The following is a 12321-nucleotide window of genomic DNA, read 5'->3' as shown; positions in this document are numbered from 1 at the left end:
GTGAAGGAATGAAGATTTAATTACTCTTGTTTTGCTCTTCACACATGAGAGGCTCGTTGCGCAGAAACGCAGAGTAGCGGAACGTCACAACAATTCGAGGGGAACGGTTAGAAGTGTTGAAGTGTTGAAGTCAGGCTGCCAGACTGCGGCTCGCAACAGCGGCTGTGTCACTGTGCCTCAGCCTGAAGATAGACTCAGGAAGATGACTACAAATAGAAACATCAGTAGTGTCCTGTTCAGCCGCAGCAAACACCACTTGCTGTAGTTGGGTGGAAAACTCAATCAAAGTTTACAGTGTGAGGGTTAACATGAGGTAAATAATGTGCTGCCCTGACATTATTTACATTCTTGTCAACTGCCTTCAAGCAATTTAATGACTTTCTAATTTGTTGATTTTCTTAATATGCCATTAAAAGAGAGTACAACCATACTACACATCGCTCCAGTGCACAGTAAATGGGCAGGTACCCTTGAGCACAAGGGGCTATGATAATAAATGCCACGCTACGAAATATAATTTTTTGACTTTTCTTGTGATTGAGAAGGTCATTCAGCAAAAATAACTGGAGGGAATTTACTAACACAAAAGAGTTGGACGGGGCATCCATTCAACACACGCTGAAATGAAGAGGGCTGTCGTAAGCGCAGACTATTTATTCTATTTGACTAATCATGACCGAACTCATACATCCCTTTGGGGCGGCAGACTTGAGCAATGGCTCTGCGGCACCATCGGGCCGCCGTCGTTTACCAGCCTGCTGCTTTTAGAGTGACGCTCGCCTGAGAAATGTTCCCCACTGTTTACCAAAGGTAACACACAGTTCAGCAAATAATGAGATACACTCTACACAGAGAGGCTTCACGCCCCCCACCCCCCTCCCTCCCATAGAGAATCACTGCTTAGCCCCTTTCTCCATGCGTCGTATACGAGACATAAGCTCCTTAACCCCAAGAATACAGTTCTGTGAGACTCGCCGGGAGAGATTTTGCAGGGGCAGTGAGGTTGAATCTGGCATATTTCACTGTGCTGGACTCAGCCACCATCCTCATGGATCTGGAGTGAGGGCGGGCGTGGAGGGAAATACAGTAGGAGAGCTTGCAGATTTTCTGCCCTTGCCACAACAGTGCGAGAAACAAAGAAAAGGAACCTAAGCTCTTTGCCAAAGTAGGTCAACCTAGAAAAGAGAGGAGAAGCACAGTTTTGCAGAAGTCGTCCTCTTTGCATCTGTAACATGTGGCTAAAGTTGTTAAAGGGAAGCCAGAAGTGTCATGCATGACCATTCTATTATGGTTGATTACAAGGGAGGACCGAAGCAAAGGCACGAGGGAAAAAAAAAAGAAAAAAAAATCGATGATGAAAATTTCAAATCAAACCAGGCATGGAGCTGTGAGATGGATGTGAACAATGCACACTGACTGGTGACTTAAATGAATTTGACACCCTCACTGTTTCATTGTATCAGCAATGCTTAATGGGTGTGTGGAGAGAGGGAGTTTAGAGAGTTGGGAGGATTTTCTAATTATCTACCATATGACTTTGGAATAATTGCTCTGACTTTTTTTTTTTTTTTTTTTTTTTTTGCTTTACAGTAACTGCAGCCTGCAATTTTGCAACTGTCTCTCCCTCTTCACTCAATCTCCCCCTCCTTTTCCTCCCTCCTGCCTGTGATCAATACAGTGTAATTAAAGCAGGAGAAAATTCAGGCTACTAAAGGATCTCTCTGACTCTTGGTTTCTCTTATTTGAGCGTCTGTCCCTGCTGTACTGTCGCGCTCTATTTCCCCTTTTCTCTGAAGGGGCTCGGGATCTCTGCCTTCCTATACCGTAAATACAAAACACCCTGCCCCATCCGATTCCTCTACTGCTACTGGAGGGATAAACACCAACCACACATGCAAAAAACCACTACCCACCATCAAACCAAAAATTACTGCTAATAGCAGGAACTGTAGGTGGGATTTTTGGCACTTCTTTTTATAAACACCGTCATGCTTTTTAATTGCCAAAATCTACCAGGACAATCCTTTTAGGCCAGAGATTTAAATAACCTCTCAATCTGGCAACAGATTTTATTTACTTGTGCTCGTAGTTGCAAAATTGTTTCCCACTGTCAGTGCATGAATTATAATGTAAACCGCATATTGTGAGAAACAATTGCAGCTCGATTCTGCCATATTTGTGTGAAGCTAAACAGCTGATAGGGAAAGGAAAGTTTGTTTTACCAATTTACCTTTGCGCCTCTGGGAGGTTGTGATTAAATTTTCCAAAGTATATATGTGCTGAGGGGCATTATCAGGGACGGTCAGAAACAACCTCAGAGTTCACAGTCTTGTCGACTGCAGGGTATAAAGGCAATTCATTTGAAGGGGTGATTTGGGTATTAGATGCACAAAGTCTTTTTTCGTGATATGGATTCCCCTCATGGGGAAAAAAAAAAAAAGGACAGTGAATTCCAACGCCGATGACGAGCCAACTTCTCAGGATATTTCTGTGATGACTTGCAGACCGGTTTTAACTCTCCCAGAGTCTACAATGCTTGAAATCACAGAATATGTCACCAGTTCAACACTCTTGAGTATTTGGATGTCAAACATAAAGAGGACCCGGCTCCCCTTGTTAGCTTTTATATTTAGCCCCTTGAAATCCTTTAGGGTGCTACCAGCCAGGGATAAAAGTCAATTGAATTTACACACTGGACGAACACTCAGAAACTCGTCTTTTATGTTTAGTTTTTGATCAAATCCCTGATAATAGCCCATCAAAGACACAGGACTCCCAACATCAGATCACTTAAAGTTGCATGCAAATGGTGGAAAATAGCTGATTTGCACTCAGCTGTTGTTGAATATGTAGGAAAGGTTCACAGTTGTGGGTTCAGGCTTTCTTTTAGAGAGTTCTCTGTATATTACAAAGGCATTTCAGTTAATACCTGCTAGTATGGAAGACAGATTTAATGAGTTCTTAATAGATTCCTTCTGTCGGTGGGTTTATGGTCAACTTTTGTTTGTAATGTTTTTCCAGAAAACAATCTTAAGGTTGAGGATAAGTTTTATTTGCAGTCACAATCAACAGCTTTGGAATTTAGCCAATTTGGATTCGGCTTGAGATTAATGACTTCAGGGTACATTAACTCTTCTGGATCTGTTCTCAAACTGCCGGTGGTCAAGTTGCATTGTGGGTAATGTGTTGGAGATGCCAGATTTTGGCAAGGATGAGAAATAAATTGGAAAAAAAAAAAAGCTGCTGCATTAGTATGGTACTTTTTTTTTTTTTTAGTTTAAACTGGCCATCGAATGTCTAAAAATCAGGAAGTGGAATAATCTTAAATTTACATTATACTATTTGTGAGTGCATGACACTCTGTTTAGATGTAAGGAAAATGTTTGCATTTTTTAAAAGGCTATTGGAGTGAGATACATTTAGATAGTGTATTGAACTATATCTAAAAATTCATTACTTTTTCTTTTTCTTCCTGAAATTGATGTGAAACTCATCCTTGGCAATATTGCGATGCCCAGTGCCCACAGAATGTTAACACGGCATCCCACCTTTACAATTCAGTCCTTCCCTCCCACTTAAGGGAATATTTATGGAACATTATAAGTTTGATTAATTGCATGTTGTGCAATAAAACACTGCCAGTCTGCACTGGTGTGTGTATTGCACCGTTGTGCATTATTGAGGATGAATTGTCATTATTATTGCAATGTCACCACATTATTAGAAATCACTGGATCAAATCCACAGCACTGCAAGGTGTTAATATCCAAAAGTGCAATAAAGGGAAGCTTTTCATCTGAGGTATGCAAAAATGTACCATCTGTAAGAGATTAGGCACTTCATCTCTCCCACAGTGCACGGGTCACACTGTTGGTGCATTCGAATTGCCGTGTAGTTCAGTGCACGTGTGCTTTGTATACAGCTGTTCCAACTACAGATCAGCAATTTGGTGAGTGATGGCTCCATCGGATCTCCCCGAAGGGAGGAACAAACAAGAAGTCGATCTGCTTTTTTTCTTCCCTCTCTGTCTCCCTCCACAGTGCTTGGCTTGCTCTTAGCCCTGCCCGTAGTCGACAGATAATCTATTTGTGCTAATTTCATGTTTCTTGCTGCCCACTTCCCCCTTGAATAAGTCATTCCACTTGTCTACCCTCCTTAGTCTCTCTGTTTCCTTGCTCGCTCGCTCTCTCTGTGCCACCATAAGCATCTATTTACCTTGCGCTGTGCTCTGCATTTCAGCCTTATTTTTCGAATCAGCAGTCGACATTAGTCATTGTGTGGCGGAAGGCCATGTTTTGTGGGACAGGCCAAGCGACTGGTCCAGATAAATCAGACCATCTGTTAACATCCACGCCACATGTTAGCTTAATGGCTGTAATCAAGTGACCAAAGAGCCTTTTGTTAGTCTGGCAAAAAATGAGCTAAGTGAGGTACTTCAAGAGTCAATGAGGCTGTAAGTCAAAATGTCTGATTTATTTCTCTGTCGATAGCGGCGGAGGGTCAAGGGGCGACTCATCAAAGTGGAGACACAGGACATAGGGATGCCACTCAAAAGTGCAAAGTGGTCATAATCATAGACCCAGTTCGTTCACATTTATCAATCTGTCACTTTGCTGTTCCAATATTTCCGTATACTGGCCTGGCTCCTGCAAAGATGAGGCTCAAAACTAATGATTATCTTCATTATCGATCCATATGTTGCTCCTATTATTGCACAATAAAGTGCCACAGATCAACCAAGCTGTTAGAAATCATAGAATAAGGACTCACATTCTATTCTCAAGAAAATATAGCAATACGATAATGCAATGTAAAGGTCCTATGTTTAAAATCATACTTTAATTGGAAGTACAGATATACTTATATTACATGGTTATCATTACAAATACAGCTTTTGATTGTTGTAGTATTTTGCGACGGACCTAGTTTTCATTATTTTATATACGGTGTGTTAGTTTCATCCAGCGGTTACTAACTTGTTAGTTGAGCTCTTTTCAAAAGGTCACAAGATAAATTTCAAGAATTGGGATTTGATTTAGTAAGTAATTTTCTTTTCACTTTTTTTTGGAAGTATCAGATAATTTACCTTCCTTGGGCTACTTAATATAAAACCATGCGAAAACGTACTTACAGAAAAAACACATAAACATTGCCCATGGGAAAAATGTTGTTTTAAAACCTTCTCATGGTGTAATGTGTGAAGCCGGTGTAGATTCCGATGTTAAAACCTTTCCACATATTTTCCCCACGTTATCATATGTTGCAGCATGTGATGAACATGTGTCATACATATCCCATGGGGAACTCGTAGTTCTTTTTTTTTTTTTTCTATAAAGGTCTACATATAAATACCAATGTGGGTGGTGTAGTATATGATATTACTTGTCATTACAAATATTGCTGTAGTGGGCTGTGATGGAGCTAGTTTTGATTATTTTAAATACAGTGTAGTAGTTTCAGCCAAAAACCAGATTTTTTTTTTTTTTTACCTTATCAGATAATTTTATTTGATTGAGCTTTTTAATAATAATAAAAAAAAACATCAGAAAACGTGTGTATGGTATGCACAACTTGGTGGAAAGAGTCATATTGTGCCATGACTGGAATCAGTTTTTTGTAAGTCAAAAAGTTTGGCAAACCCTGCTTTAATCTTTTAACGGTCCATGTTATTTGATATACTTAAAAAAAATATATATATATATATATATATTAATTTTAATTTTTTGGGGGTCAGAAATGTAGTGTAGTAGAAGTATAAAATAAGTTTAATTGAAAATACTGTAGTGCCTAAAATCTGTATACTTAATTATAGTACTTAAACACGTCTACTGTTATATTTTATGTTTAGTCATCTTTATTTTGACAGTTGTTTTATACTGTATGTACAGCAGTGATACTCGTACTCTGTATGGTGGCTTTATGTGAATGGCAATTAGATTGATAACTGTCAATTGCTGTACGGCGTGAGTCCGTCCTTTGATCTGCACTTGCCTTCTCCCTGCTCTTGTTTATATTCCCTCTACCTTCAGAGCGTGCAGGATTTTTTTCTTTTTTTTCTTTTACTGATTTCTTTTACTCTGTTTGCATTCAGTTCAGTTTGAAGCTGCCTTTCTACACTTGTGTGTCCACATAGTGAAGAAGTGGTTTATTAACTGGTGACCCCAAGTTTTTAGCTGAAATCAAATCTTCTTTTTGAAGGTTCATGGTTACCTCTGAAGATTTTGTATCTTTGTTTCAAGATTTTATCCAGCTTCGATCGGCTTTAAATGAGTCTACAGTGGAAGGAGTTTACTTCTGATATGAGGACTGGGATGCGCAGGGCAGCTAAAGGGAGAGTTACTTTAGTCCTGAGTTCATTTGAAACCCTGGTTGACATCATTGAAGGAGTGCTCGTGCTTTCGACCCGTTATTGACCCTCATTCAACTCAAAACGTATCGGTACCTCACTTTATCTCCTTGCATCTGTTTCTTGTTCCTGCCACAACTCAACCAGCTACCAAACAGAGATGCGGCTGCTTCTCCATTCCCATTGTCTTTTACCTCTTCCTTCCATCAACGCCTACATCACCTGTCGCTCCTGACTTCTATCCAGGCCATTTCTCCACCTCCCTGCCTTTGATCCTCCCACCTCGGTTCTTCTATCTGACGCCCTCCCGGCTCGAGTCTGCCAGTTTGAGGAGCTCAAAAGAAATTTCTGTCTGTCGGAGCAGAAACTTTTTGCTGGCCCTGTTCCTATGCGCTGCTTCATTGGGCTATCAGATATTTGAGATGTGTGCATGGCTGTTTGGACAACAGAGCATCCAGAAGTTTCTGGAACCAACCTCCAGCTGCTGAGAAGCCGGGACAAGCTGGCAAACAGAGGCATGAAATACATCTTTGTTTGACTTATTAGCTTTTGTCCTCGTGTAGTTCTTAACAAATCTCAATGCAAACTCACCTGCAGTGCCCTCCTTGTCCTCTTGCAGCTTCTGCTTTGACTTCCCTCTTTTTAAAACATTTCTAAATGTTGATAATGAGAACAAAAATGTTAAAAAAAAAAAATTCCAGTGGTTCACCTGCGATGAGTAAATACCATTCACAGTCATTTACATCTAGAGCCAGCTGCCGTGGGTGTGTTCCCATGTGAGCAGTATTAATATAGAAGCTGGCCCCCCTTTCCAATTAATTGGATGTTCCCAGCTGCAAAAACCTTCCCCGAGCAATTCACACATGAACCGTGAAGGTAAAAAGAAAAAAAAACATACATTTGGTGAGGGCGGATTTCAGAAATGCAACAGTGCAGAAGGTGAAAAGGTGCAGGGAGAATATGAGGTGCATCGCCATGGCAGCAGTAGAGCGTTGTGCTACTAACCATATTTAGAGGCCACAGCTGCCTGTGCAGAGACATCCGCATACAGCTGCTGGCAATGTCCGACCATCGGCGCCACGTCTGCGTCCTCTGTGGCCACGGACAAAAATGGGGTATATTCCTGGAAAGCAGGACAGAAATATATCAGTGTTGTGATGTTTCTTCTGTCAATCACGCCTTGGTTCAGATGCTTAATTAGCTCTGGTTATACAGAGAGGACACGTATTTAGCAATGCTAGTGGCATGGATCTGTCCATGGCAATTTCAGTCTCACGGCTGGTCGGTTCAGACTGAAATATCTCAAGAACTATTTGATGGATTGCTGTGAAATTTGTTCCAGATACCATGTTTCGCACAGGACGAATTTTTAACTTTTAATCATCGTTTATAATTTTTTTTTATTTGACTGCTACTTAAGTCTCAATTATACTTTGTGTTTCGTTCTAATTATTAATGTTAGCATGTTAACATGCTAATCTAAGGTACTGCTAACATCTTGGTTGTTTTTTTTCCAAACCTTGGTAATATAGCAGTGACTGATTGTTACCAATTAGCTCGACCCTCTTATAAAAAAATTGAACATTAGAACTTGATGATGACATTGGTGATACTCACCTCATTAACAGAGTTTCTATGTGATGTCCGAGAAATGAGAAATTCAGAAGCTAAGGGTACGTACATGCCGGCAAACGGCTTGGCTGAGCGGTCTTTCTCCGCTTCTCCATCTTCGCTGGTTAAAAGCTGGACATGTCTTTCAGGTCTTGCATGGATTTTTGCAAAGTAATGGGGTTACCAAACCAGATTCCTACATGCCGCCGAGGATGGACGACTGTGGCGGTCAAGTTGGGGCATCAAAGTATGCAAGAATGCTTAACCTTCTGAAAGGTTACGAGCGAGTTCCATTTTCTAAACGTTCACAAGAGATTTGCTCATCTGGCCTTTACGTTTGTACCGTTATGCTTTACGGGTTTTGTAACGCAGTTTGTTTTCGTCACCTGTGTTTGGTTTCATGGCTTCTGGTTTTATTCAGGGTCCCTCTGAAACATTGTTGGAACAGTGTACTAAAGAACAATTATTAAAGATTGCTGACCACTTTAATATTGAAATTTGGGCACATTGTCTGAAGGAAACAGCAAAGACCGTTCTGAAAGCTAATTTGATGATAGAGGGGTTTTTGGTCAGTCAGAAAGTTTCTAATGTCTCTATGGCTTCAATGACAAATCTAACATGTGACCAGCAAAAATAGCTATTTATGATGCAGATGCAGCATGAATAATGTGTACGACAGAGAATTAGAAGTTGAAATAATGAAATACAAAATGTAACAAGAAAAATTAAAGTCAGAGCAATGTAAACTTGACTTGTTAAAGGAAGGTGAAATGTCAGTTAGTGAGTTGGTTGACCAGGACATGTCACAGTCATCGCACAGACCTCTTTTGCCAAAATGTCCATTTAAATACAGAAACAAAGTGAAGCAATTCGACATTGCACAGTATGTAAAATATTGTATGTGGTAAGGTTGACAGTAACTTGTATTAGCTCTTGGCCACAGTTAGAAACACTTAAGGCTACATGAAGTGTATTATTTATTCCAATGTTTTAATCAGGCACTTGTAACTTTGCTTTATAGCCAACCTTTTGAATTACTGTGATTTAATATCCTCCTAATAGTTGTGTAGGATTTCATGAAACATGTTTGACGTGCACCAAAGTAGACATATTTTTTTATTGAATGCAACACAATACATAGCATTTTCAACCCATGCATGCGCATACCTGTTTAAGATGTAATATTTAAATTGGTGCACAATAAAAATAGAGCTTAAGAGGGACATTTTTCATTACGCATAAAAGCACAAACAACTTACATGATGAGGTTAATTTTAAGGCAAAAAAAAAAGCATTGCATATTCTTCACTAAGACAGCAAATGATAATTGTTTTGAAATATTTTTTTTATGAAATATGATAAAAAAAAAAATCTGATTGTGTGGCTCCTCTACGTCCTATCGATCCATTCATGTCGAGAATTTAGTCAGTGACAAGTGTAGATGGGTTTCCAACTCATTAAAAGACACCAAGCATCGACTCACTCACACACCGGATGCCATATTTGAAGGGTTTTGCATTTTGCAACCTCCAGGTATTCAGAAGCGGTGATATATTTATAGCAATAACATACAGACCTAGAAAACTGTGGATAGAAAAATGTATCCAAGGCCCCTGTTGAGAAAATAAAAACTTTTTTTATGAAGCAAAACAAGTTGTGCAGTGTGGTGTTGCTGCAGTTATGGGGAAAAGTATCACTTGTTTGAATTTTGAATGTGTTTTGTCTCAAAAACAACAACAACAGCAAAACTTTATTGTCAGTGTTCAAGGGCATCTGAGTTAGCAGCACATTTTATCCAACTTGTTTGTCTTCAGAAGGTGAATGAGTTTGAGTGCCAAGTTTCCATGTATAAACTACCTGTTTCCAAGTACAGATTCTTTTCACTGCCTTTTAAAACCTCCTCTCTTTCCCCACGCTGCCGACCGCTCTCACATACAAATGACTGGATGAAAGAGGGATGGATTTTCACTGCTTAGTCTCTGTTTGCTGAATTGCCCCTTTCCAAAGACAATCCAGCTTAAAGCTATTGTACTGTACTTTCCTAAGGCCCCTGCTATTTCATTTTCGTATTAATATTCATAACACAAACAACATTGTTTTCTTTCTGTTGCTCCCTTTCTGAATGAAGTTGTTGGAGCTGAAGCATTGTTTATCAAGAAGGCTGCATATAGAAATCTCTGTGGGCGTAGTTTGTGTGAGGAAAGACAGTCAGGTGAAAGTGGCAATCTCTGCTTTAGACGGAGATAGTGCTTTAAAGATCATTGCAGATCTTTGAAGCCGATTGCTGGTCTTTGGCAATATTTCCCAGGGCAGCAGAGGTTTGAGATACACTTTGCTTCCTACAACAGTTTATAACATAATGGCTATTTGTTTTTGATAATACCATTAGTGAGTACTTTGCAAACCACAAAATGAACAGCTCTTTAAATAATTTTTTTTTTTTTTTTTACAAATAACAGAAGTAATATTTGAGAAATTGCCTTTTTCTTTTGTTTTGAAGGAAAACCATGAAAAATAAATCTATTATTATCTGTTAGTAATAAAAAGAGCTTATTTGTGTCACTGTCCTGTGACATTATCTGCCATTATGTGACCTATAAAGCTAAACAAACATTATGTTTACATACATGTACCTACATATCCTTGAGGTCTAACAAACATACTTTTCCATATAACTTTTACAAAACAGATTTTTTTTTTAATACACAAACTTGTGCAATGTGTTTATATATATGCTTTTGTATCGCTACTTTTTACCATATGAAACTGAATTAAAGTGATACTGTATATAAAAATGGATGTATTCTACAGGCATTGAAAGTGAAGCCAATTTGGAAGTGCCTTAAAGTGCAGTACCAATTAGGACCACAAGGGGCTGACTACAAAAAACCTTTAGCACAAATAGAATCCCATCCAAGAATTTATTTCACCAACCATCGCAATGATGCGCATTTGATACTAGGTCTGAAAGACGTTGTTTGGGGGTGTGCCAGGTTTGATTGACAGGCCTGGGGTGCAATCATATTTCTAACGTAGATGGGCGGAGAATCTCAGTCAGATCCATCCCTCACTTCTTCCCAAATCGTCCAAATATGGTCATTTCTGGCTCCTAAATTCCAGACTCAAGACTTCAAAACAGCAGTTCACAAACCATTGTGTGACATCATGCTGGGTTGCCAATTAAAAACATGGCTCCATAGTACTGCTAGTGGTCAGAAACACCACAGGGTACCTTTAATTGTGGTTATAACTAAAATTGGTGTATTAAAGTAACTCAGTCATATAGCCAAATTCAAAAATAGAAATTCTTACATTCTTACTTGTTGTTCCAGTGATGACAAACATAACATACAAATCCTGAGAGTTTTGTGCAAACAGTACAGCACAGTTCAGTCCCAAGATAAAATGAAGTGCACTGAAAGCTTTATGTACAAATAAAATCAAGTGATAAGCCACCATGTCACTGACATTGAACCCACAGAAGGTGTACAAGCCAATCCCTTTCTTTTTATCACAGGCCGGAGGAATCAACCGAGTCCAGAGATATGAGGAGTAAAGCGACAAGTAACATGAAAGATTTTATCAGCAGAGCGGAGGACAGGAGGCGCCTCGCCTCAACAAATCCTTTTCTCGTTCCCAGGAATGCAGCAGCATTCATTTTTCACTCGGGAAGATGAAGTTTACACTTTAACTTGACACAATATCGCTTGTTTTCTTGAGTGCTGCGTTGCTGATAATGCTGATTTTGGATTTTGTGCACTGAATTCTCTCTCGATGGGTTCACCATTATTAGTAGCCGGTAGAAACAACAAATTGAATTTATGTTGTGGACTGGAAGACTGCCCTTCTGATGTGGCCCACATGACGAGACTGTTCATGCTTCACTGCTGTACTGAACAGTATCAGGGATGTGGCGGACCAACATACGGTATTCCCATGAATAAGACTGGCTGTGTGTGTGTGTGTGTGTGTGTGTGTGTGTGTGTGTGTGTGTGTGTGTGTGTGTGTGTGTGTGTGTGTGTGTGTGTGTGTGTGTGTGTGTGTGCGCGCATTTAGGAAAGCATATCCTCCAGGCAATATATATCCCATATTGTCTTCCATAAATCTAAATCAATTTCAACAGGAATTTAATTTAAAATATCCCACATACACACACACACACATGTACAGATAATGCAGGCAGCATCTTCGATTCCCGTCATGATAAATATATTAATACCACCACACAAACCAAATGATGAACTTCTAAGTGTTTACTGGTCTTACATTAAAATCCCGACACTCTCAATGGGTGCAATGAGCCATTTTCCGATCTGATTTCTCATAAAGCTTCTTTATCTTCGAGCCAGGGTGGGCAATTTTCC

The 12321-nt window shown here is 39.5% G+C and overlaps 1 protein-coding gene across 6 annotated transcripts in view; it reads left to right on the top strand.

Annotated features, from left to right (window-relative positions):
* The window catches only part of ntng1a (netrin g1a), a 116287-nt gene that overhangs the window by 58622 nt on the left and 45344 nt on the right, over positions 1–12321 (top strand). The gene's annotated exons all lie outside the window — the stretch shown is intronic.

The sequence above is a fragment of the Brachyistius frenatus genome, unplaced genomic scaffold (assembly GCF_029030835.1).
Source record: "Brachyistius frenatus isolate BFR_SWC_R1_liver_20210118 unplaced genomic scaffold, ASM2903083v1 Contig_25, whole genome shotgun sequence".
Taxonomy (NCBI): domain Eukaryota; kingdom Metazoa; phylum Chordata; class Actinopteri; family Embiotocidae; genus Brachyistius; species Brachyistius frenatus.
The sequence above is the reverse complement of the archived record's forward strand: the minus strand, read 5'-3'. Positions and strand labels throughout refer to the sequence as shown.